This window comes from Anolis sagrei, chromosome 3, assembly GCF_037176765.1.
Source record: "Anolis sagrei isolate rAnoSag1 chromosome 3, rAnoSag1.mat, whole genome shotgun sequence".
Taxonomy (NCBI): domain Eukaryota; kingdom Metazoa; phylum Chordata; class Lepidosauria; order Squamata; family Dactyloidae; genus Anolis; species Anolis sagrei.
The window spans coordinates 154,009,512-154,035,752 of NC_090023.1; the positions used below are offsets into that span (position 1 = coordinate 154,009,512).

The window sequence follows — 26,241 nt, forward strand, 5'->3', positions numbered from 1 at the left end:
GCTGGGAAGATTATCCTAATGTACCGCCAGCAGCCACTGAGCATTCTAAAGAGATTTCTCATCTGGGCTGTTTTGTTGGTGAGTTGTTAAGTCCTGATGCTAGATAATAGAATTAGGAGTGCTGCCAGGCCCTGTTTTCAAAATTAACGTAGTTACTTACAAACTGGGAATAATCTAACAAGAAAGGAAATGATCCAGAGCTCATAGCTATTAAAACACAGCCTCTTGCTATCTTACAAACTGGAGACTGACTGGTAAAACCTCAGTCCTGCTATTTCTTCCATGACAGTGTGTATGTGTAACACAATGTGGATAGACTGATTAGTGGCAGTGTCTCCATGAACCCAAATTGCTTTGATGGAAGACATCAAACTGGCTTTAGAGAAGGATGACATTCTGCCTCTTGCCATTTTCTTGTTGATTGTGTTAGTTATTGTTTTGTAATATTCCATTTATTTTTGCTTGCCTCCTATCCTCACAAGTCTGCAATTATCCTCTGAAAGGCAAAATTCAAAACCCAGTACCCATTGTTTTTCCATTTTCCTCTGTTCATCACAGATCGAATTGTTATTACTAGCCTATTTATCATCATTCTGCTAGCTGGCTTCATCTGAATCAATATTAATTACTGTACATCATGTGTAGTCTGAAAACAAAATATAGTACTGCTTGAATTCCATGTGGTTTTCAGAGAGCAAGAGAGGCTGCTTTGAGAAGATGTGTGCATTTTCAGGGGAGGTATCAAAAAAACCTAGAGTATAAACACTTGAAACTAGCTAAGGAAGAAGCTGTGCGAAAGGGATGTGGTATGACGTACCTTGAATAAAACTAGTGGATGGCAACCAGTAACGGCAATAGGGGCAAAATCAGATGCCTCATCTGTTCAATGGATGGACCATTCATTTGATCCTGAAGACAATTACTATGTATTGTCGAAAGCTTTCATGGCCGGAATCACTGGGTTGTTGTAGGTTTTTTCGGGCTGTATGGCCATGGTCTAGAGGCATTCTCTCCTGACGTTTCATCTGCATCTATGGCAAGCATTCTCAGAAGTAGTGGGGTCTGTTGGAACTAAGAAAAAGGGTTTATATATCTGTGGAATGACCAGGGTGGGACAAAGAACTCTTGTCTGCTGGAGCTAGGTGTGAATGTTTCAACTGACCACCTTGATTAGCATACAATGGGCTGACTGTGCCTGGAGCAAACTTTTGTTGAGAGGTAATTAGATGTCCCTACCTGCTTCCTCTCTGTTGTTGTGCTGTTGCAATTTTAGAGTTTTTTTTAATACTGGTAGCCAAATTTTGTTCATTTTCATGGTTTCCTCCTTTCTGTTGAAATTGTCCACATGCTTGTGTATTTCAATGGCTTCTCTGTGTAGTCTGACATGGTGGTTGTGAGAGTGGTTCAGCATTTCTGTGTTCTCAAATAAAATGCTGTGTCCAGGTTGGTTCATCAGGTGCTCTGCTATGGCTGATTTCTCTGGTTGAAGTACTCTGCAGTGCCTTTCATGTTCCTTGATTCATGTTTGGGCAATGCTGCTGCGTTTGGTGGTCCCTATGTAGACTTGTCCACAGCTGCATGGTACACGGTAGACTCCTGCAGAAGTGAGAGGATCCCTCTTGTCCTTTGCTGAACATAGCATTTGACAATTACTATGTTTGCCTGACAAACCGGGGTGCATCTACTCGTGTTGTAGCATTAATGCAGCTTGACACCACTTGACCTGCCATGGCGCAATGCTATGGAATCCTAACACTTGCAATTTGGTGAGGCACCAGTGTTCTTTGGCAGAGTATGAGAAGCAAATAAATGTTGAACACATGAACCATCCTTCCTATCATTCTGCCATAGAAGCTAGGAAATACAGGAAATGAAGCAGGGGCACCAGATAAGAGATTGGAAAAGTAATTTTTGAATTACAAGATTCCCCACACTCAGCATGGCCACTCTTCCAGTACTTAACACTGAAAAGTTTTTGGAACCAGTTATTCTGGTTGAGGATTTCTGACAGTTGTAACAGTTGTAGTTAGTTATTATTTGCATCATTGTTTTGTTGTTTTTAAACTGCTTGTATTGTTGTTGTTGTTGCTTGTTGTTTTTATTGCTTGTATTGTTGTATTTTGGGCTCGGCTTCATGTAAGCCGCACCGAGTCCCTTGGGGAGATGGTAGCATGGTATAAATAAAGTGTTATTATATTATTATAGTCCAAAAATGTAACAATTTCAAGCTATGGTTTGAATTTAGGACACACCAAAGCAAAAAGCTGACTGATAAAATTGTGGAGCTGCTTTCAGAATTTGATATATCTGAACTGTGATTGTGGGATTTCCCCCCTTTCTCCAGAATATTGTCTTTTTATAGGTAAAGTATGTTTATTCTTTTAGATGACATCATAGGGAGGAGGGAGCAAGCTTGTTTTCTGCTGCCCTGAGACTAGGATGCAGAACAATGGTTTCAAACTACAAGAAAGGAGATTCCATCTGAACATTAGGAAGAACTTCCTGAGAGCTGTTCAGAAGTGGAACTCTCTGCCCCGGAGTGTGGTGGAGGCTCCTTCTTTGGAGGCTTTTAAACAGAGGCTGGATGGCCATCTGTCAGAGGTGCTTTGAATGCAATTTACCTGCTACTTGGCAGGGGGTTGGACTGGATAGGCCATGAGGTCTCTTCCAACTCTATGATTCTTTGATAATGTATTCAATCATTTAATTAGAGACAACAAAACTGCTGTCTATATTCAAAGGCAGAACAGAAGTATCAATCCAGCAAGGGTAAAGAACAGACAGTGCTTCTCGTGTTCTTTCCCTTTCTATTTGTGGATGCACATACACACACTGGCCTGGCTTAGGGCCCATATGCATTTTATTTCTTTTTTTAAAAAAAAATCCCGTCCCCACCATATTTTATTAAAGCACTTAGCTAGACTGCTCAAAATTTCCCCTTCATGTCCTTTTCCTTCTCTTCACCTTGTGGAAGTTACGCACATCATTTCTTCAGTCTGGTCCAGCTCCAGAGAAATGCCAAGACAAAGATTGGTGCAATCTACAGAGCAGCTGTAGGCATGCCAACTGCATAACATCATCGGCCATGAAACACAGAAACGTCCTTGTAACAAGCGTGTGCAAGGAAGTGATCTGCTTTATTGCTTGTTGTTCAAATGGCAGATATCCTAACTGAGAAACACTACCCATGGATTTGTTTTGTAAAATGAACAGAAAGGCAGGAAGCAACACAATTTTTGAGAAAACCGAGTCATAGATTTTAACAAACATAATGATATAATCAATAAGAAATTACCAAGAATGAATCATCAAACTGTAGGTAGGGAATTGTTCTCCAGATTCCTTTGCTGGTGCCTTGAAAGGCACTTTGGTAACATCCAAATTGGTAAGTTGCTTTACCAATCCCCCCACCCCCAATATCTCAATGATGAGTTTTCCCGACCCAAACTCAGTGCTCATGTTTCTTTATAGGTACACCTTCTGTACCCCCTCACATTTCCATTATGGCAAGTTCCAATTGTCACCCTTCTCCCTACTCCACTTTGAAAATTCTTGACTATCCTATTGCATACATATGTGTTAAGTTGATTTCAAAATTCAGCAGAACAAGTTCAAACCCATTTCAGTTGAAATTATTCTTCCCCATCAGAGAGGATTTCCTAGTTGCTATATAACAACTTATTCCAGCCTACAGACTATATTCATGGCCCAAAGAGTGAGCAGTGAGGAATTCTCTTTTTAGCAATGAATCATCTGTACCCCCACATATGTACCATATTTCCCAGTGTATAAGATGACTGGGCATATAAGACAACCCCCAACTTTTCCAGTTAAAATATAGAGATTGGGATATTCTCACTGTATAAGACTATCCCTCTTCCAATGCACACCATTTTTTTAAAAAAACAAACAAACATCAGATTTGATTTCAATGTGGTCATTTTCCTATTACCGTACCTCCTTCTCTGCCTCTCAAATCTCACGCATACACGTCTGCACCACTTCACTGCAGTCCTCAGGAGCGGGATCTGAGAGGCAGAGGAGGTACAATAATAGGATACATGTGCAGGACAGACAGGTGAAAGAGGCGTGTTTTTCTGGGCACAGCACCACTCTATCCCTTTTTTCCATATCCTGAGCGTTCTGACACCTGCCGCTTGCGCCGCCCTTCACTTATACCTTCCTGGCAAGGCGCCCCCTCACCTTGTCATCAGGACTGAGTTAAGTCACTTCTTTCCACGAATCCTGGTGAGTGGATTTTCTTCTACTGTATTTGTACAGCGCTGCCTTTGCTGCTTTCATACGGTAGCCGTATATGGCAGGGATGCGGCCACGTCCATTTTAGAACTCCACCCACCATATGCGGTGACCACAGATTCTCCAGTCCAGCTTGGAAGTTTCAGTACCCACTGTATAAGACAACACCCAGCAATAAGATGATGCACGGTGTATAAGACGACCCCCGACTTTTGATAAGATTTTCCTGTGTTAAAAGGTAGTCTTATACACCAGAAAATACAGTACATATTTATTATTACAGTCGAAAACAAGAACAAAAACTGTACCCCTACAAGCAATACTCCCAGGAACAATTTTTATATACTGTGGATATCCCTGTTTGCCATAAAGACCATTGTGAGTTCATATACCTTTCCCAGATTGTTCTCACCCAAGTGCAAGATCAGGATTTGAACTGGTGTTTCTGGTGACCTAAATTCCAATAGCCATGTTAGGGGAGCTTTCCATTGCATTCCACATCTTCCCAGCTTCTGTGCCCAGGTAGGCCTATGTCTATACTTCTAGTGATTTCTCTGAAAAGCAAAGAAAGAGTTACTTGGGAAAGAGGAGATTTGAGCTCTGAGTCGCCCATAAGCAGGTCAGAAACGAATTGGTCTCAAGGCACCGTCTGATGTGATCTTTGTAAATACTAAACCCCCGCCCAATCCTCTTAATTTCTATGGACATCATGATTGCCTCTGCAGCCATAGTAGCAGCTCTAAAACAAAATGGACAAGGAATAAATCTCAATTCAGAGTCCAGCTGACTGAATAACCCTATGAGGATCTGTGGGAGCTTGAATTGGATCATTTGTTGTTCATAAGTGTATAAGTAATGGACCCTCTGTTAAAGGCCTGGCAGTCATAACCAAAGGGCAAGGCCACAGGAAATGGTCATAAGGCAGATTTATCCACAGCTAACTGATCAAAGAGAAATGCCCAGATTCTTTTCTGATTAATTTAGAACCGATGAAATGTGAGGTTTTCCAAGGACCCGTAAATACCAGGAGAAGCCTGGTGAGCTTTGTGAACTACAAATGTTCCAAGTCAGGAATCAGGAATCTCACCAGGGTGAAGGCAAATGACAAAAGTTGTATTCAATTTGCAGAAGAGAAACAAACAAACAAGATATGATACTTATCCGTGTGGAGGCCAGAAGGGGGCACTAGACAGAGAAAGATAGTCCATTTTAAGGGAGAGAGGGGAAATAATTGTTTCACTGGTTATTTTACTTCCCCACTTCCCATTTCATAAATGAGAGTTGTTCCATGACAGCGACACAGGTTGGGGGAATAACAGGAAAACAGAGGGAAATGGTTTTACTCCTTCAACCCCTGCCCCTCTAAAATGGACTATCCATCTCTGTCTAGCACCCCCTTTTGGCCTCCACCCAGATAGTGGCCCAGGAAACAAACACTGAGCTCTTCAAAAGTTAAGGATTTCCTAAAGCACAGCTCACCTCCTGTTTCCTTTTGAGTCTCTGGACCTCTGCTACTGGCTCCGCCCCCAGTGCTACTGGCTCCGCCCCAAAGGATAAGCTGTCCTTAAATTTCAAGTCATCTTCTGCAGCTATAGAGTAAGATATCACATTGTCCTCTCTATGTAAGCTTCTAGAGCTCATCTGATCTGTTGGATTCAGGGCTGCATTAATTCCGTTTCCTTGGTCTGATACTACAAGTTTATCTCAAACAATTGCTTCAGGAAGCTGCCATCTGTAATACCCATTATCCTCTCCTCTGAATGGATGGCTCTCTGACTTGGCTTTAAGTATCTTTGAAATTCTTGAATCTAATTAAGCCACATTCACCACATCCCAAGCTCTTCTGTAGAACTGGCAGTAATCTTCCTGTTACATTTGCCCTTTGTTCATTTGTTCCACATATTCAAATGTGTTCACTTCCCAAAGAACAGTGATAAAGATCTCTGCCTTGCTTCCTAATCTGATCTCATAGTTTATCTGAGCTGGGTGGTGGTTCAGGTCTGTCAAAACTCATTAGGCCAATCTGCCAGATCCCCAATCTTGGCTCTGAGGTGGGAAGAGGATATCTCCCTGCTCACTTACTTGAATGAGGATCTAAATGATTGATGCATCAAATTAAGGAAATCAATGGAATGTTCATTTACAAAAAATTAATCAGCATAGTTCTAAATGCAATCTTGTTTGTCTCAACAGAAAAGGCAAATGGCTGATTAATACTGACAGCAAATGAGCTAACAAGAGCAAGGAAAATGCACATGCTCAGATATGATAGATTCCCTTCCCTCCCCACACATGCCGTAGCATTTTCATTTTCTTAAAAATGTGGTTTTCCATTTTATCTTGATCACCAATTGTATTTCAATTTACTTTGGAAAATTGTCTATATATTTAATATGTAGAGGATATTAAGTTTGATATCCTTATTTTCCAACTCCTGGGAGGTTGATAAGATCTACGGAGCAATAATAGTCTGGCTTGCCAAACTTCATAGATGAGAGAATACCTGGAAATTAGTTATGGTATGACCTGAACTCTTAGAGGAAGAATGTACTCTCTGATCACATCCTTGGCTAAAGTAACTGCACCTGTGTAGCAACATTAAAGGAAACATTTTCCGAATGTGTGAGAAGTACCACATTTTTGAAACTTTAAACTTGCTTCATGTGCTATAGAAAGCATGCATAATATTAAGATTTGATAATTCTGGAAAGACACTGTGCAATCTGACGTTTCACCTGCATCTATGGCAAGCATCCTCAGAGGTTGTGAGGATGCTTGCCATAGATGCAGGTGAAACGTCAGGAGAGAATTCTTCTTGAACATGGCCATATAGCCCGAAATGCCTGCAACAAGCCAGTGATTCCAGCCATGAAAGCCTTCGACATCTATCATTTATTTATTAGTTTGCATTTCTTTCCTGCATTTACTCCAACAAGCTCAAGGCCATGTCCACTATTTTCTTCTTCCTCACTTTATCTTTACAATGTCCCTATGAGTGTTCTGTCTATCTCCCTCAAACACCTATCAGTCCATATCTATGTCCATACAATGCTCGGACAGCCTTTAGCAACTCAAATCAAAAGGCATTGCACAGCTGTTCTATCATTTTCTCCTAAAGAGATTTTCTGTGATAAGAAAAAAAGATGATAGAACGGGCTGAATTCAAAGTGCTGGCGTTGGCCTTTAAAGCCCTAAACGGTTCCGGCCCAAGCTACCTATCTGACCGCATCTCTGCCTATGAACCCACCAGGACTTTGAGATCTTCCGGGGAGACCCTGCTCTCGATCCCGCCTGCTTCTCAAGCTCGGCTGACGGGGACGAGAGATAGGGCCTTCTCGGTGGTGGCTCCTCGGCTGTGGAACACCCTTCCTACGGACATTAGACTAGCACCATCTCTAATGGTATTCCGCAAAAAGGTGAAGACCTAGCTGTTTGAGCAGGCGTTCGAATAATTATTGCAATGATTGGTTAATGAACACTGGAATGGAACAATGGATGACGAATCTGGAACATGTTTTTGATGACGTGACAACAGTGAATGGGTATTGTAGTAACTGTTTATTAATTGTGTAATGTGTTAGGTTGTTAACTGTTTCTATACTGTAGCACTGAATTTTTGCTGTTCGTATTTGTTGTGAACCGCTGTGAGTCGCCTTCGGGCTGAGAACAGCGGTATATAAGTAAGGTAAATAAATAAATAAATAAATAATAGGGAAATATTTGGTGGGGAAAATATTTTCCAAATAGAATATGGTATTGCCTGCGCTTCCCCTAAGTGAATGATGTAAAACATGGGACCTTGTTTGGGAGCTGCAAACTAAGGCCCGGGGTCTGATGCGCCCCCCTGGGGGCTTACCTCAGGCTCTCCTCATTTTCCCTCTCCCCTCAGCATAAGAACCTAGTGGCCCGCTGCATTCTGATGCAGAAAGGACAAGGGAGGAAGACATGCAGCGACCAAGAGCCCTCTGGAGCTCTCTCAGCCACTGTATGTCTCGCTCTCCTCCCAGCATCAGGACAGTGGAAGCAGCCCTGTCCTTATGATGAGAGGACAGCTCAAGGATGGCACACAGCACCCCCATTATAGTTGCGACTTATGGGGACAAGGGAGAGGGCCTTCTGCAGTGGCCCGTCAGCTCTGGAACTCTCTCTCCAGAGTTATTAGGCAAACCTCCACCCTGGTGGTCTTCAGGAAAAGCTTGAAAACTTGGCTGTTCCAGTGTGCCTTCAATGAATGAACAATAATTCCCTGACCTGACCAATTTCTGCAAAATGCCCTCGGAATCACTTTAATTTTCCTGGTAGTGCAATCAAACCCTACTTTACCCTCAGGACCCCCTGTCCAGATACATTACGCTGCTGTCCCATCCAGTGTTTTTTATTTTTAATCTTTAATAATTTGCCCTGCCCACAGTGATTGATTTCTGCATTTTGAATTTGTGATTTTATATTGTTGATGTGTTATTTATAATGGTTGTGTATTGTTTTTTTTTTCCTTACATTTTATTGCTGTGTTCTATTTATATTGATGTGTTGTATTCTGGGCTGGGCCTCATGTAAGCCGCCCCGAATCCCCTTGGGGAGATGGTGGCGGGGTATAAATAAAGGTTATTATTATTATTATTATTATTATTATTATTATTATCATTATTAAGTGCTCTCTAGAGCACTCCGGAGGACAGTCTGAAGATTGGGGGAGGAGGATCGGGGAGGAAGATTGAGGCAGTTGCCGCATGTTTCATTTTTCTCCCGTTGTAAGGATGGGCAAGCAGCCTCATCCTTATGCCAGAAGGATAACCCAAGGATGACCTGGCCCCTGCCCTATCCCCTCCCAGCCCCACCCTCTCACAGGCCATCTCCCTCCCAGCTCGGCTCTCTCGATCAGGCCCACAACACGGCCCCAAGGCAAAAAAAGTTTGCCCATGTCTGATCTAAATGGCCTTTAAGGCTTTTTTCCAATTATGTGGGAGCAGGCATGTAGCCGGGGGGGGGGGGGGGAGGCTTGAGGGACTTCAGCCCCCCCCCCCCACTGAAATTCTCAAGGTGGCCCACGAGAAGGCCTTACTGGTACATTATTTAAACTGTTACATTTATTCATATCATGATCTGATCACCATGCTCAATATATCCCATATGCATGGGGCTATTGGGAAAATGATACAAAAGGTTTGCTAGGGTATATCCTCAGCCCCCCGCCTCTTGAATCAAACTCAACCCCCCCCCCCAATCAAAATCCTGGCTACGGGCCTGTGTGGGAGATAGTTTTCAGTGAGCAACTCCTGTACAATGGAAAGATGGAGTTCATCTGCCTTAACCATGTAGGTGAGGCTATTCAAGATACAGAAGGGCACTTAGGACCTTATCACATTGAGAGATTCGGCACGCATCATGGCAAATATGTTGGGTCCCAGTGGAGGGTGTGGAAAACATGTTGCCCCATGCATCGCATCATCCAACTTCTGCCAGCCCCATCCCTTGGGAAGAAAGCATCCGCCACCCAGCCCCCCCCCCCCCCCCCCCATGGAGCCCAGCTAGAAGTAGATGTGTGTCATGTAATGAGTTCCATGACAAAAGGGGTGAGGAAGTGGCATACGGCGGGCAAATCAGCCTGTATGAAAGCAAATCTATTGCCCTTCATGTCTGTTTTAATGGTTGGAAAAGAGCTTGTAGACCTAAGTTTTCAGAAAGAACTGCCCTGAATTCTCCATCTGGCACAACCAGCAGCCCTTCTAGCAGGTGGATTTTGGGAATTTTCATCCAAAAAAGTAATTTTCCCCAGCTGTGGGATTTTGTTGTATGAATCCATTTGGTCCAGGCTTGAACTCTCAACTCTGATCAGAAGAAGCCAAAATGAAGGATCCTTTCCAGCCCTTTTATCTGAAACTTTTTAAACTGGAAATGCTGGGTCAACAATGTTGTTTTGATTAAAAGCTACATTTTATGATAATCTGGGAAGAATGGTTGATCATTCCTGTTAGCTTAATTGTGCACCTTTTTTCTCTCAGAGCCTGTCAGTACAAAATATTAGGGAACAGAAAGAGAGCATTGTAGGTGACAAGATGGAAATTATGTGATTGCTCAACCATGATCTAAGAAGCCTGGAAGGCACAATTGACTGCAGCAAGCAGAAATGTTTCCAAGCCATTGATCCAGGCTCTGCACACCATGCCAGCAAGCCAAACCATAGCTTGTCAGAGTCACTTAGTAATGGTTTTATTAAAGCTGCTTTGCTGAGCAACTCTTTCCAAAGCTCGCTCGGTAGGAACCTCTGTTTTTCCTTCTTTTAATGTATGGAAGCAGCTTTAGAGTGAACTGTTCTTCATAATCTGTAGTTTCACACTTCTCTCACAGATTGAATAACTCACTGGCAGTTCTTTACAACAGGAGTGGGAAAACTATGCTTTCTCGGATACAGTTTGGATTTCAGTTCTAGCAAGCATTGGCCTGCCAGATAGGGCTAATGAGAGCTAAGTCCAAAGACTGGAGGGATTGCAGGTTCTTTTCTTGCAACACTGGGATTGTAATTTTTTTCCTCTTTCAAAAGTAAGCATGGAGAACCAAGTAGGCAGACACACAGATAAGCAGTCTTAGATTCAAAGCAGCATGAGTTCCAACAATATCCTTAGCTTGTTTCTTGCTTTTGTGTTGGGCCACATACCAAGCACAAAGTAGCTGTACGCAATAACACCCTGCGGAAATTTACTGGCAACACGTGGGGTACAGACCCAAAATTAATAAGAATATCAACCCTAGCCTTGTCTTACTCAACTGCCGAGTATGCCTGCCCTGTTTGGCACAAGTCTGCCCATGCAAAGCAGGTGAACGTAGCATTGAACGAAACATGCAGAATAATCACAGGATGTCTTAAACTTACACCTGTTGATAAACTCTACAAGCTAGCTGGCATTACTCCCCCGATATGCAATGGGAAGTTGCTGCTTACTGTGAGAGAAATAACGTTGAACACTGTGAAAGCCATCCACTGCGTGGCTATTAGCCTCCTCCCAGCAGAGTCAAAGCAGGGAAATCTTCATAAGAACCACCAGTCCTCTTAACATTTCCCCAGCAATAGCAAGAGTAACCCTCTGGGGAGTTAAACCAGGAAATCCCTAATGGATGACACCCCCCCCCCACGAGGGTCTTCCTCCAGGGGCAAACCAAGAATGGCCAACTTAGAAGTCCCTGAACAGACTCAGAAGTGGAGTGGGCAGATCAAAAGACAACCTGGCAAAATGGCACTACCTAAAAGAATCCCACACCTTGTGTGACTGTGGAGCAGAACAGACAATTCCGCATCTGTATGCTTGTCCACTATGCCCTGCTTCATGTACAGAGAAAGAACTGTTGGAGGCCACAGACAATTCCATTCCCATTGCCCATTTTTGGTCAAAAGATATTTAGCTCCTGTGCTCCTTCTGTTTTTATCTGTTTTATCCTAATTTATGCAATACTTTTGATATGAAATAAATAAAACATTCATGTCTATCCTGGGCAGTGTGATTTAGATTTTTACTTTCCACTGAAAAGCAGAAGGCAGTTAACAACCAATGAACTTACAATTGGGCCCTGAATCTTATTAGTTGTACCTACAGAAGTAGACTCAATGAACTGAAAAGATTCACATATTTGTAGACTTATTGTTTCAGTGGATTTATTTTAGCAGGGAGTATGTTATTCAGATTTAAAGGTCACTGGAAATATATCACTGAAACAATACATTTTTCCTATCCTCATCCATGCATCCCTGCACTCTTGGACTCAATATTCAGAAAACAGCATGAGACAGCAGTATAATAATAGCACTTGAGCTATATGGTATTACAAGTAACGAATTATGAAACCAGTAACTTTCAAGTTCTGGTTTCTTAGGACCTTGTCACACTGAGGTCCTCAATGCAAGAGATGGGAGGGGGTGCTCAGGGCAGCGGAGCAAATTGGGCAGCAGGGCGAATCTGTCACGCAACACCCTCCATTGCTCACACCACCCGCTTGCCCATCACAAGCCCGTGTTGTCCCTATGATTTCTAACCTGAACATGGGCAGGCTCCCATGTTCAAGTTTCCTCCTGCTACCACACTTTCTTGATGCACAGAGCCCTGCCAGCAGCAGATGTACGTTGTGGTATGAGATCCAGCAGGCTTCATGCTGGCTGTGTGGAGGAAGTGCCCTAAGACAGGGAATTTAAATAATGTGATGAGGTCATTAGACTTTAGACCTGGTATTCATTACTTATGGGGATCGCACTCATTGGATGTGATTTTCCAGGCCTTTCTTGTTGTTCTGGCTATTCTAGTCTCTCATATTTTGCAACTACATCTGCCAGGCCTCCATGCTGTATCGCATGAGGCAAAACATCTTCACACACATATGCACACGGCTGGGGCAAGAGGTCAGCCAGGCCTTTATAACCAGAGCAAACTCCCAGTACTCTGGTTCTATACAGAGGACACAAGTTAAATTCTGCATCACATCAGTTGGCTCCATTATATTCACATGGAGATCAGAAAAAGCATTCCTCTTCCTCACACACTCATTCTGTGCCTTTTCAATGTTTGATGGGGTTGCCATCAACTATCTGATCTTTTCCTTCCAGACTAGATGGCAGTAATGAACATTGCCATGACACAAAATCAAACCTAATTTCATTTTGTAAGGGACAGCTGTGACTTTTGTTGTAAATATGATCCTATTGTGAGAGTTGGTTTTTTGGTCTTGTTTTTTTGTGCTGTGATGATGGATAGTACTATATAGCGTGTGCAGTTTTTACCATCCCTTACCAGTATATGCATTTGAGTAAACATCGGAACATTCTATTTTTTCAGTATTTGTAAAAAGTCTGTCATATATTTAAGTCTTAGGGCAAAAAGAAACATTTTGTTGTGGTAATATGCTGAGCTTAAAATACATGCACACTAGTTTGAACTCCACAACATCATTATATGTACAGCTAAGAAAGCTGGACTAAAAATTTGTTGAGTAAAATAAAGGGATTGTGTGGCACAGTTGAGACAAATCAAGAATAATGACATTTCTAGCCTGAACTTTCATGCACCTGAGAAGGGGAGATTTGAATTGTAATAAAATGTGAAACATTTGAGTATGGTAATGAGATGACAGGCTTAATCACAATGATGGTCATAAAGAGTTACTAAAGGGACAAATGTGGGAGATAGGTTTTTATATTCATGTCAAGTTGAGCAGGTAACCTAGGAATAGAGGAGGCAGTTCTTGATATACCTGTAAGTAAGTTTAGCCAGCAAAATATTGATCTGGAATACTATCAAGATAGCTTTCAGATGAAAGTAATCCACACTAAGACTACAGTTGGATGGTATAAATTGTAATCCGTCATAACAGCAGGTTGTCAGGTCATATTTGTTATTTGTTTTATGTGCCTGACTGATGGCAAATCTATCTCATTTTCTTGAGCAGATGTGCTCAGAGCAGGTTGGCTTTTTCTAAAGTTACCCCATATGTTTCCATGTCTTCATAGGGGTTGAACCCCCCTGTTTTCTGCAGTAATAATCCCAACACTCTGGCTCTTATCAGCTGATCTTATGCATCCCTGTTGAGATTAATTTCACAATTCAGCAGTAGATCAGTTGCACAACTTCAGCTTTCCAGTAGCTTCTTCCTGCACAGTATATTCAGTCAACTGCTCCCACAAACTGCAGTCACTCTGGAACTCTTTTACAGGCACTTGAGCATATACCCGGCCATTGTCAGTTTTATTATTGTTTTCCCCTCCAATCTAGATGACACTACAAACTTACCATAGCACAGTTATATCTTGTCTTAGCAGACAGGTTCTTTTAATCAATTACATAGAGCCTTCGACGAACAGCATCACAGCACAAGGAGAGAAATATACACTGTACATGACTTCCTTATATACACTTTGAGAGGGCATTGGGTTACAGCAATGCCCTCTCAGAAGACTCCTCCTTTTCCTTTTTCTCACCAAGTTTTCTTATACTGAGGACCAAAGGCAGAGGCGGCCCTAGGTAATTTTCAACAGTAAGCAAACAGTATTTTGCCCCCCCCCCCCCCAACCGATCACTGATATATATTTTCTGTTTGTCGTGGGAGTTCTGTGTGCCATATTTGGTTCAATTCCATCATTGGTGGAGTTCAGAATGCTCTTTGATTGTAGGTGAACTATACATCCCAGTAACTACAACTCGCATATGTCAAGGTCTATTTTCCCCCAAGAGCGCCTCAAGAGCGCCCCTGGGCAAAATCAACTATACTGCAAATGCTTACTTTGTGTAATGGGTTGAGCCGCCCCTGACTAAAGGGCTCCTCCCTATGTCTCGAGACCTGTTATTTCACCTCCTGTTCTTTTTCCTGATGCTTTTAGGTTGTGGTTTTATGAATGCACAGACACGATCCATCACGACGTGTTACATATAGCTCAATATTGTATTGTGTAAAGTATTTTCTATTTGTGTGTTTCTCTGGGCCAGAAGTTTATATAGCCATGTTATGCTTGTGATTTTAATGTATATCAGCAGTGATATGCATAAGATATTAACTAAGTAAGTAGTTTTTCTGCTCTCTTTTCTGCTACATATCCTTTTATTCAGCTTGCACACTAGGCTGAACTAAACAGTGAGTTTCTCAGTGCTAAACAATATGTATGAAAGAACAGAATGAAAGTTTAATTTCCACAGTACAGGCCCAAGTTACAAACAAGATAGATTCTGTAGGTTTGTTCTTAAGTTGAATTTGTCTGGAAGTCAGAACAGGTACATTTTTATTTTTTTATTTATATATTTGTTAAAATAGACATACAATATATATGTTTTTTTGTGTACAAAGTTATATTTTCACGCTGTTAATAATTCACTAACATTTCTCATACAGTATCCTTATTTGAGGAGCCTCTGACTTCTGTTTGGGTATTTTGAAGTGTAACTCTAGCCAAAAATAGTCATTTGTTTGTAACTCGGGGACTGCCTCTACTGGGAGATTCTTTAGCAAACTCCTTTTTCCTGTCCCAATATGTTCCAGAGAAGTGCTTTTCTCAACAAATCCACTTTTTGTCCACAGACTAACATATTTAAGCCATAACATATACATTCAAATTGTCCAGTTTCTTATGTTATTGATTGGATAAATTAACTCAACAGTGATCAAGGTGGCCACAAATTAGTACTGTATGTCCTGCTTTTAGATTTTTTTCAATGTGTTTTTCTATGTATGGTTTTAGCTAATTTTTGTTTCAATGACTGTAAGCAACGTCAAGAGCCACATAGATCGAAAAGCAGATCAGGAGTAAATAACTTTTGTGTGGTTTTATAATTTTATATACATTTCCATGAGAAGCATAGAGAATGTAACATATACCGTATATACTCGGATAGAAGCCGACCCGAATATAAGCCAAGGCACCTAATTTTACCACAAAAAACTTGGGAAATGGATTGACTCGAATATAAGCCGAGGGTGGAAAATGCAGCAGCTACTGGTACATTTCAAAATAAAAATAGATACCAATAAAATTACATTAATTGAGGCATCAGTTAGTTAAATGTTTTTGAATATTTACATAAACCTGTAATTCAACATAAGACTGTCAAACTCTGATTCAACCATTATTCTAACCTTCTTCAATGTAAATATGCTTACGTATTTTCCCAGAATAAAATAATAATAATAATAGTAATAATAATAGAGTAAAATAATGGAATGTAATAGTAACAGTAATAATAGAGTAAACTAATAAATGTAATAATAACAATAATAGTGTAAAATAATAAATGTAACAATAGCAATAAGAAATAGAATAAAATAATAAATGTAATAACAATAATAAAGTAAAATAATAATAACAACAAAGTAAAATAATAAATAACCTTGACCAGGTATAAGCCAGGGGAGACTTTTTCAGCCTAAAAAAAAGGACTGAAAAACTAGGCTTATACTCGAGTATACACAGTATATGAGATTTATAATCTGAACTTGAATAAGTTACTTTTTTTCTTTTGGAATACAACTTCTAGAATCCTAGCTTCTGGAAACTGGGGCTCTTTCCACACAGCTGAATAAAATCTCACATTTTCTATTTTGAACTGTTATATATGGCAGTGTGGACTCAGATAACCCAGTTCAAAGCAGATATTGTGGAATTTTCTGCCTTGATATTCTGGGTTATATAGCTGTGTGGAAGGGCACTGAGGCCCTTCTAAAGTAATTTTCCTAAGCTTCAACCATTCGTACAAGAACAAACTTACAGATCAGGCCAAGATGTGGGTATACATAGAAAAACGAAGTCACACACCCCCACCCGTCGAAAAAAAACTCCCTGGATCTGAAGAATACTTCAGAATATGATAATTTTGTTTTAAAGCGTTATCTACATTTGCAACATAAACACATTTACGACACATAATTCTTCTGCATGTTATGTTGTTGTTGTTTTCATATAAACGGTATGTTTTTTCTATACTATTCTTTTCATTAAATTGGAGCTTTCTGTTTTGCTGATTAAAAGACTGGAAAGGGAACAAATGTTGATTCTGGTGATCATAAATAAATCTGTTTTAAATGAGTTTGGGTGGAATTTGGTATATCAAATCCTGTGGTTCTTTTGAGCTTTTTATTATAGGAATCCACAGACAGATCCTCAAGGATAGTAGCCCAGTGCCAGTCCACATCCTTGACATCTGAATGCTTGTAAAATGCAATTTCAGTGGAAAATAGGGTTGCCACTATTAATGACCGGGGAACGGTGAAGTCTGGGGATGGGTGGGAACATTTTTCAAGACCATGCCAGAAAACGCAAGTGGGGGGAGCTATGGTAGAAGATATTTGTGCTGAGGGAGGGAAGGACAGAGCTGGTAGAATTTCCAAAGGGCTGCAAAGGATGCAAAATAGGTTTTGGTAATTGTAGTAAAGCAACTTGGCATATACAAAATAGTCCCATGTGAAATTATGTGCAAAGTCTCCATCCCTGCCCCATTCTAGAGCAGTGGTTCTCAACCTGTGGGTCTCCAGATGTTTTGGCCTACAGCTTACCAGCTGTTAGGATTTTTGGGAGTTGAAGGCCAAAACAGTTGAGAACCACTGTTCTAGAGCTAATGACAGCATGGAGCTATGTTTGCACCATATTAAAGTTAACTGTGATCTATTTTTATTAGTAAAACAAGTTTCCAACTGGTTGTCCATTTCTACATTTTGATACTAAAAGCTTAGTTTCATTTTGACACTGAAGTCCTTATCACACTATACTGTTATAGTAATATATTCCACTTTAAAAGCCTTCACAACATTGAATGGACTCCTGGGATTTGCACTTTAAGGAAGGCATTCAACTATTTATGTCATGTGATAAAGAATAAAGAATATGTATTACTAACATTAGTATAAACACATCTTTGACCTGCTTATTTCACCATAGAGCAATTCATGAATTAAAGAAAGAAAGATGAGGAAGTGCGTAAGTCTGTAGTCCATAGCCAAATCCAAAAGTCCAGCAAGGGGATAAAAGGATGCTACATCTGCATCACGCCTTTGTTTGGGAATAAAAATAACATAACTCATTTTCATTTTTGATTAGAGATGCGTATGAAAGCCAACCATTTCCCAATGGCTTTTCCAACAGCTCATTACTAGTTGAAATAGTGGACAGCTATCAAAAGCCATTGTGTATGATCAGTTTCTAATTACAGTACATGCCTCCCCCCCTCTCCATCCATTACCCCCAACCTAATCTTTGATTTCAAAAATTCTTCATTCTTGTATGGAACATGAAACCTTAAGCATTCATTAAGCTGTCTCAAAGCTAATTTAACCATAGATCTATAATATTTTTAGGCAGTTGATACATTTTTTCAAAGCGGCAAATTTTTGAGTCAGCTATAGATTAAAAGTTTGGAACTGCTTTCATTAAGCTGTTGGCTTAATACCAAGAAAATCTGATAGGCAAATACTCACTAGATGGATTATTTGCTGTCTCTCAGAGTTAAGCAGAAACAGGAGAAAATTCATTGTCTCAACTTGAGTAAGTGACTTAGGACTTCATCAGACAGGCAGTGGAAGAAACATCTTACCCCATTCCCTACCGCCATCCCATGTCCGTTCCTCATCTTTTCTCTGCTTTCCCCCACTTTCTCAGATTTGGAGTTGTATAACACCAATCTCCTGAGAACGGGCTTCTGGCTCCATTTTCATGTGCTGCAGAATCAGAACTTCACTGATTCCCACCAGAAGTGCCCTTGCACCATGTGACAGCCTCTGTGGGACTCCTGTGGGTTTCAATTTCCAAAGTGCATTGAAATGGAGCCAGATATCTGCCTTATGAGATCCTTAAACTGTAGCAATATCATTGTATAGTAAAGTTATTTTTAAAAAAGATAAATTGTTTTGCAGAGTCAGAACTAGGCCAGTTTGGGGAAGACAAGAGTCATAGGTTCAGAACTAGTCAGGGCTCCCTCCTGTCCCATCCCTGCAACAGAAGGAGCAAGAAAGGAGAATGAGGAATATGGTAGCAGTACCAGCTATGGTTCAGAAAGTCTTTTGGAGCAAAGGCACTGTGGAAAGGGAAGCCAGAAAAATCACCTGTGCCTTGCCTGAATTGTGCATGCACAATTCGGTATGTGTGCATATATGCCTGTGCATTTGGGAGGAACTTGCATATAGCCCAGATTTTGTATGGTGGTGCTGTCTGGGGATGGGATGAGACTCAGACAGTGACACTGGAGGCTCTCCAGAATACATTTCTTAAGAAACTACTGAGACTCCCAACGGGCATCCGGCAGCCTTGGTCCGGGCAGAAGTTGGTTTCTCCTCCATTAGATCATGTGTTCACTTCACCCTATTTAATGATTGGAGAAGTGTAAACGACTCCTCAGTTAGGGTTCTCCCCAATGTTTTGAACAGCTAGCAAAATGCAAAATTTGGAATACAAGTTACCAGAAGCTGCTTGAATTTCACCTCACTCTGTCTGATAAGCCCTCTATCTTGAACTCAAGGGAGAAGCTTCATGAATATATTTTTAATAACAGTGTCGACCATGATAGGTAGGCTATTAATAACTCCAAATTTTCCCACTGGTTTAGACTGTACAAACTTGACAATGATAGGACTATCTGTACAAACTGTAGACTGTACAAACTTGACCATGATAGGTTCACATTTCCAAAACTTAGGCAAGCCTTCACAGCCCTTTGTATTCAAAGTATGCCCACAGCAGTGATTGATGGCAGACACACGGGCACCCCTCTGGCTCTTTGTTGACGTGTTTGTGGGGTCCTGGAACTTGAGGATTTGCCTCACTATTTGTTTTCCTGCTCTCTGTACTCTGAGCCAAGAACCAAAATCCTGGGGTCTATTTTTCATCTCCTTCAAACCAACACTGTGTCAGAAAAGATTTTCTATCTCTTGGCTGACACTAACCCTGTGGTTACTCACAAGGTGTCTCTTTTTGCCCTGGCAGCACAGAAAATCCAGGCAAGACTAATCTCTGATATTGTAGTCGAAATGCTGGGGATGCATTTAACTAATAGTGGCTGTTTATGTAGTTTTAATAATGATGTATTTATTTGGTTTTACCTGGTTTTTAATTACGTTGGTTCGAGTCCATACAGTATGTAGTATTTTAAGGGTGCATCTTGCCATCGATATATGTAGCATTTTAATTATTTATAGGATTTTATTGTGTATTTTATACTGTATTCAATAATCTGGTCTTCATGTTCATGTATCTATTTGCCTTATATGTGAAAGACATATGGTCTAAGCATCGAATAAACAGAAACATGCATAGTGATAGTAGGGAATGCTGTGTGGGTATTTGTTTTAATTGCTCTTAAACCACTGGTCCATGAACATTGCTGTTATTGATTAGCATCTGGAAGGCCTTAAAGGAGCCAAACACAAAGAAAAGGTCCAAACAAAGTTTATTAACACAACAAAAATAGCTTAGAAATACTTAACTCATTTTATCTAGCAGTAACTGAAAGTCTGTAGCGAACTGCTATGCAAAAAACGTAATTTAGCGGATAATCCGGATTATACTGGATTATAATCCGGAATAACAAAAAGTTCAAGCAAATTGCTTCAAAAACACAGAGTTCAATAAACACAAGGAAACAAGGTGGAAGCAAGCAGTCCCAAGTCAAAGCACATCAAGAAGAAGATGATTAAGTCCAAAATGCGATGTAGTCATCCAAAAACAATCCGAAGTCAGAGGGAAGGTAGAAGTCAGCACTTACGAGTTTCCAGTCAGTAGAAGCACAGAAACACAGCAACCTGCAGTTCCAGGACCCAAGCTCAAAAGTAATGGCAGCAACAAAGTCCCAAGCACGAGTACAACACTTTGCCTACTGCAAAGTCCCCATAGTTTGATACCTACTTTTATCCTATAATTCATTATCAGATGATGAACTGCTCTCCACTCTGTCTTCATCACTCTCAGCTGCCTTAGCTTCCACAGCTGATCGCCACCGCCCATCTCTCCAACATTTCCATCATCTATAAGACTTAGATCGCCCCATGTATTACCAGATTGCCAATCTCCAGAGAGACCTTCAAACTCATCACTAGATTTTGGTTGTGTTCATATGTCTCTGACTTCCTGCACACAGGTCCAATCCAGCCCATCCTCCTCTTCGTTACTACTCCCTGACCCATCACTTCCTGTAAACTCCATAAAATCTTCCTCCTCAGTTGGAGCATTAAGTATTTCACGGATACGTTTCCTTTCACGTTCTTCATCTGACTCTTGCTCCCGAGTAACCCGCTTCAAATCTCTGCCCCCATCTCCCTCCTCCTCCATTTCAGAATCTGAGAAGCCTTCAAACTAGTCAGTATCTGTAGGTGTCATGAATAGCTCCCTAATTCGCTTCCTTTGCTGCTCCTGCTCCAACACCTGAACAGACCTCTTTCCTCTTCTACTACTAGTTGTAACTTGACCAGCACACTCTACTGCAACAGCCACAGTATAGGACTAGGGAGCTATGTTTGGATGGTGGGTCACAAAGTGTGCAGGCCTGCTCTGGTTAAATGGCTAGTCTTTAACTGTAGGCTTTTCAAGTTAAATGTGAATTTCACCGAATATTCAACACATACATTTTCAAAAAGGAATACTCAAAATGTGTATAAAAATCCTGCCATGTGTTTGTGTAATTGATTTTATCCTGCCTGTTTTTCCAGTGGGAGACCCAAAACACCTTGTTAATAATCAAACTGTAGTGTGGAAACAAGATGGAACGAACTTTGAAGGGCGGAACTGAGAATCAGTGTGAAATTGAATTTGAGAGAGTCACCCATCCCTAGCCTCAGATGGAAACTCCTTCTTTATTGCCAAATACTAGAATCTGAACCAGAGGTTTTACACTGTTCTGCACTTCCTCTGCTTTTTTTTAATGTTCCTATTTGTAGTATGTGTGTCACTGTAATGAGAAGGCTCCCATATGGATGCATTTCCTTTCTCCTCCAAGCAAACAACCATAGAAACAAATCTTTTTTTTCCTCCCTAGGCCATCATCTGATTTGTAGCTCATACTGCTTGTGCTAAATTATGGCACACTGTCACGTTTATAGGGTGATTTCATCATTTGATTTATTTAATTAATTTAGCGTTTTAACACCATGCAGAGGTGTGTGGCATTAACGGTTTCCTGCAGCCGTAGATTTATTTGAATTTCTTCAGCCAAGATTTATTTGGAATACCTCGGGCAGCTCTTTAGTCTTGTTAGTCCTCCTGGTACGAAAGCCAAGAGCCTGGTGTGGAAAAGAGGACAACTAGACCAAATGCTATTGAGAACCCTGATAGGGATATTGAGATTTCTTCCTCCCATTTTCCTCTAAATACAGGGCTATAGGGACTCCTTCACATAGAAATATTCAGTTCTTTATTTCCCATAAAGGGAAAGCAGAGTTAGCTGTAGGTATGTGTTTCTATAAGAGGTGGTAACTAATGAGAGTGGGAGGAAATAATATTGAGGAAGTATGGGAGAATCAGGGATAGAAAAATGAATATGTTTTTACTGTATTAAGTAGACATTTTTTCTTGTTTTTTGTCGTGTCAGGAGCTACTTGAGAAACTGCAAGTCAAGTGAGAGGATTGACTGTCTGCAAGGATGTTGCCCAGGGGACACCCGGATGATTTGATGTTTTTATCATCCTTGTGGGAGGCTTCTCTCATGTCCCCGCATGAGGAGCTGGAGCTGATAGAGGGAGCTCATCCGCCTCTCCCCAGATAGACATAGAATAGAATTTTTAAATCCGACATTAAAACTGTCTCACGTATAAGCAAGGGATCTGCTTGGGCCTCATTTCAGGCATGGAATTTCTTTCTCAGAGCAACATTCAAACTATCCTAACCATGGAAGGAAGAAATAGTAGTAGTAGGAGTAGTAGGAGTAGTAGTAGTAATAGTTAGCCGCTGTTGCACTCCAGGACAGAATAACCCTCTGACTTTAAAACACCACACGATGGGTAGGAAAACAATCCTTTTTTTATTGAAGCTTAGTAAAAAAAAAGTCAGTTGTAAATTTATGCTTTTAAGGAAGCAGAGAAGTTCTCATAAGGTAAAAAGATCAGCAGGTATATATTATTAAAGTACAATACAGTAATATTTAATAGTGATATTGTACAGTGCTATAATATAATATATTGTATGTGTGTGTGTATTCGGAGTGAGAAGGGCGGCATATAAATGTCGCAAATAAATAAATATATGTAATCATTATAACCATAGAAAAGAATATTGATATTACTGTCTGTCAATCTCTACTTTGCAAAAACATGAGGAAAGGTTTGGGTTGTTTAGGCAGAAATACAGCTCCAAAAATACAAGTGACTGATCCTTTTTGCTAAACCAGGCAGATCAATGCCAGAAGTGGGTTTCATTTCTCTTGCAACGCTAAGGCTCATGAATCTAGGCTAATCCAATTTTTGGAAAAGGCTTTTCTTGAGTAAATGAAATAAAATAAAACAATCATTGCTCAGATCAGAATCTTGGATACAGTTGAGATTCTCCGTTTGCTCTGTAAGGCATATTTTGATTAATTAATCAATGGAAACACTTAAAACTTGGCAGAGAATCTGTTCCTTCCTCTCCTCCCTTTCCCTGTGATTTTTGAGTTAGATAGCCTTTCCTTGTTACTTGTTATTGACCTGTTCTCTGATTTTTTTTCTCTTCGCCTTAAGGGGTTTATCTCTGCCATTCTAACCAAATGTACACAAAATGAAGGATTCATCCCCATCAATAAAAATCTCTGGTAAGTGCTTTCACATCCTCTGGATAAATCGAATTGATGCAAGTCTGTTCTGTTGCGCGCTGGGCCTGTAAATAATTGTCTTTAGAAAAGGACGTGCAGCCTTTGCCCAGCGGGAAGCCAGGGGGCCTGAGGAGAAGTTCTCAGAGGTTTTCCACCACAAATGACCTTTAGATGGCTTGTGAAGTATAACAAAGTCTTTTATTAATGAACAATCAAACAGAAACTTCTCTTGTCTGCAATAAAGCTAAACAAATGCTTCCAGGCTTTATGCAACTGACGACTTCTTAATCTTGCCCACGAAGGACAGGCAACTGTCTTCAATAACTTCTTCTTTACTTTAAAGGAAAATCCCCTTTTTAACTTCTCTCTAACCCTTACTGATGTGGGCTCTGCTACCAGGTTGAACTGCTTCTTGAACGCCGAGTGGACCTACCAGTAAAAGCTTAGATGTTCTCCAGCTGGAGTTCTTTGGTCTTTAGGGCTGTTTCCCTGGAAATCTTTGGAGACTCTTAAGACTGTTCTTCCCCGGAAAGTCTTAAGGGTTGTAGCTTTTGTACAGGGGAAGCTTTCCTTGCTGAGACTAACTAAAAATGGCTCCCTTCCCTTCAAAATTGCCCTGGGCAAGGGGCGGAACCAAAACTTAATGATGATGGACAGGTGACTTGCCCTATGACTGCAGCCAAAGGAAGCCACCTATCTGCAGAGTCCCTGAAACCTTGGACTGCAAGCAAACATTTAATACAAAGCAAATAAAGTTGGAGCTCCTGGTACAGCCGTACCAGAACAAAGTCACAACTGAATTTGCTCAGAACTTGCTCAGAACAGACACAACCCAATATACCCTATTTGACTCTAACATACTTGTTGCTTGGCATCCCCCAATTCTCATATTTTCCCTGAACTGTTTTATCTATACTCATCACCTGATCTTTCATTATCTGAAGATGACTGTCATCTTGAACATGATGACTGACTCAGTGGAACATCACTGTTAGTGAGATGATCTGCAAGTTTTAGCTGAGTTGGTAATGAAACATGTAAGGCATGGAATGTCTCATCATACTATAAACAAGTGATGTGTTCTTCATAGGTCTAAATACATATTACATGCACGTGTGGAGAGATAAAGTTATTTATTTGGCCTACAACCCATAATTGCTAGGTCACTGTAACCAATAACATTTCCAAGCTATCCAAAATGTGCGTAACAAACACTTTGCGGAAACAGTGTCAGTGGGCTGATTTCTATGTACATGGGGTACATGGGATTGTGCATGACCATTCCATATCCTCGTTACTTTTCCACATCATAATTTCCTTCCAAAATGGAAATCATTGATCAGGCTTTTGTTAAGATACAGGCTTGCTCTCAGTTACTGATTATATATTTATTTGCTAAATTCATAATCTATCCTTTCCTCCAGTGAGATCAAGGTGATGTGCATGACTTATCTCAGCGAGTGACTCAAGGTTGCACAATTGTGATTGGACCTGCATCTCACATTTCCTCCTCTAATGCTCTAACCACTGCACCACAAAGGCAATTTCATGCAGTGATAGTGGATAGCAACATGGCTGTGGACTCCCATGTTGATAGTTGTGATAATTGATTAGTTTGGATTACATCAGTGGTTCTCAACCTGGGGTCCCCAGATGTTTTTGGCCTACAGCTCCCAGAAATCCCAGCTAGTTTACCAGCTGTTAGGATTTCTGGGAGTTGAAGGCCAAAAACATCTGGGGACCCCAGGTTGAGAACCACTAGATTACATTATTTCCCGGGGGGATCACTAATGTGACATATAATCATGTGATCACATGTAATCATTCAGGACCATGTCACATTCCTTTCCAGAAGCAACCATACAGCTGCCTGCAATGGTGTGATCCTGATGACTGGATATGAGCACAAAGCATTCATTTTTCCAGAATGATAGACTGATATTATTGTACAAATGTGCTTTTCTTATAGACATTTGCATAATAATGTTGATACTAAACCCTGTGTTTTATTGTAAGTCAGTGCCATTGCTCTCAAATGCCTTGGATTTTTCTTCTATTTTTAAACTAAGCACAAGGGAAGGGTAGCAAAGACCCAGCGTCTCTTTCATGTTCTCAAGAAATCCTGATAAATCCAGTGGCTCTTAATGGAGAGTTAACTAGTTTTGAACACCTAGAGAGCTTCCAATGAGCCTGTCCATTATCTCCTGCCCTTTTTTATGGTGCTTATCAAAGAGGATGAAACACTTGGATGAAGCACTTGATGGTTTTCGAGGAAAAGTGAAAAATCAATAGCTACTTACTTACAGCCCTTGCAGTATGCAAATGAACTGTCTGGTTGGTTGGGTCTTAAGGAAGGGCAGGAAGATTTTGCAAAAGACAATGGCTGTTTGAGCTGAAGGGAAATGGCTTCTTTTGAAATGAAGGTACTTTGGCCATTTGCTGTGTTTGAATACATAGACAAACAGCATTCGGTGCATTAGAAGAGATGTGGCTTAGCAATATGATATACTAGAATCTTTTCTGCCAAAACAAAAAAAATTGTAGAGGGCTGGTAACAATTTTTGCCTGAAGGTACACTGTGGCTTGTTGTCCATATTTCTCCTTCTAGGCTAATCCATCTATTCTATTGAGTAGCTGCAGAGGAAGGTAGGGACATTTTTACACACTCCCCGGCAAGCCTCACCAGTATATCCAATGTGACCACATCACTTCTGGTTTCTTTTTTTTTTCTTTTTTTTTTTTTGCTGATTTTAGAGAT

The 26,241-nt window shown here is 40.7% G+C and overlaps 1 pseudogene; it reads left to right on the forward strand.

Moving 5' to 3' along the window:
* LOC132770189 (heparan-alpha-glucosaminide N-acetyltransferase-like) overlaps positions 1 to 26,241 on the forward strand; it is a 201,918-nt pseudogene that overhangs the window by 167,364 nt on the left and 8,313 nt on the right.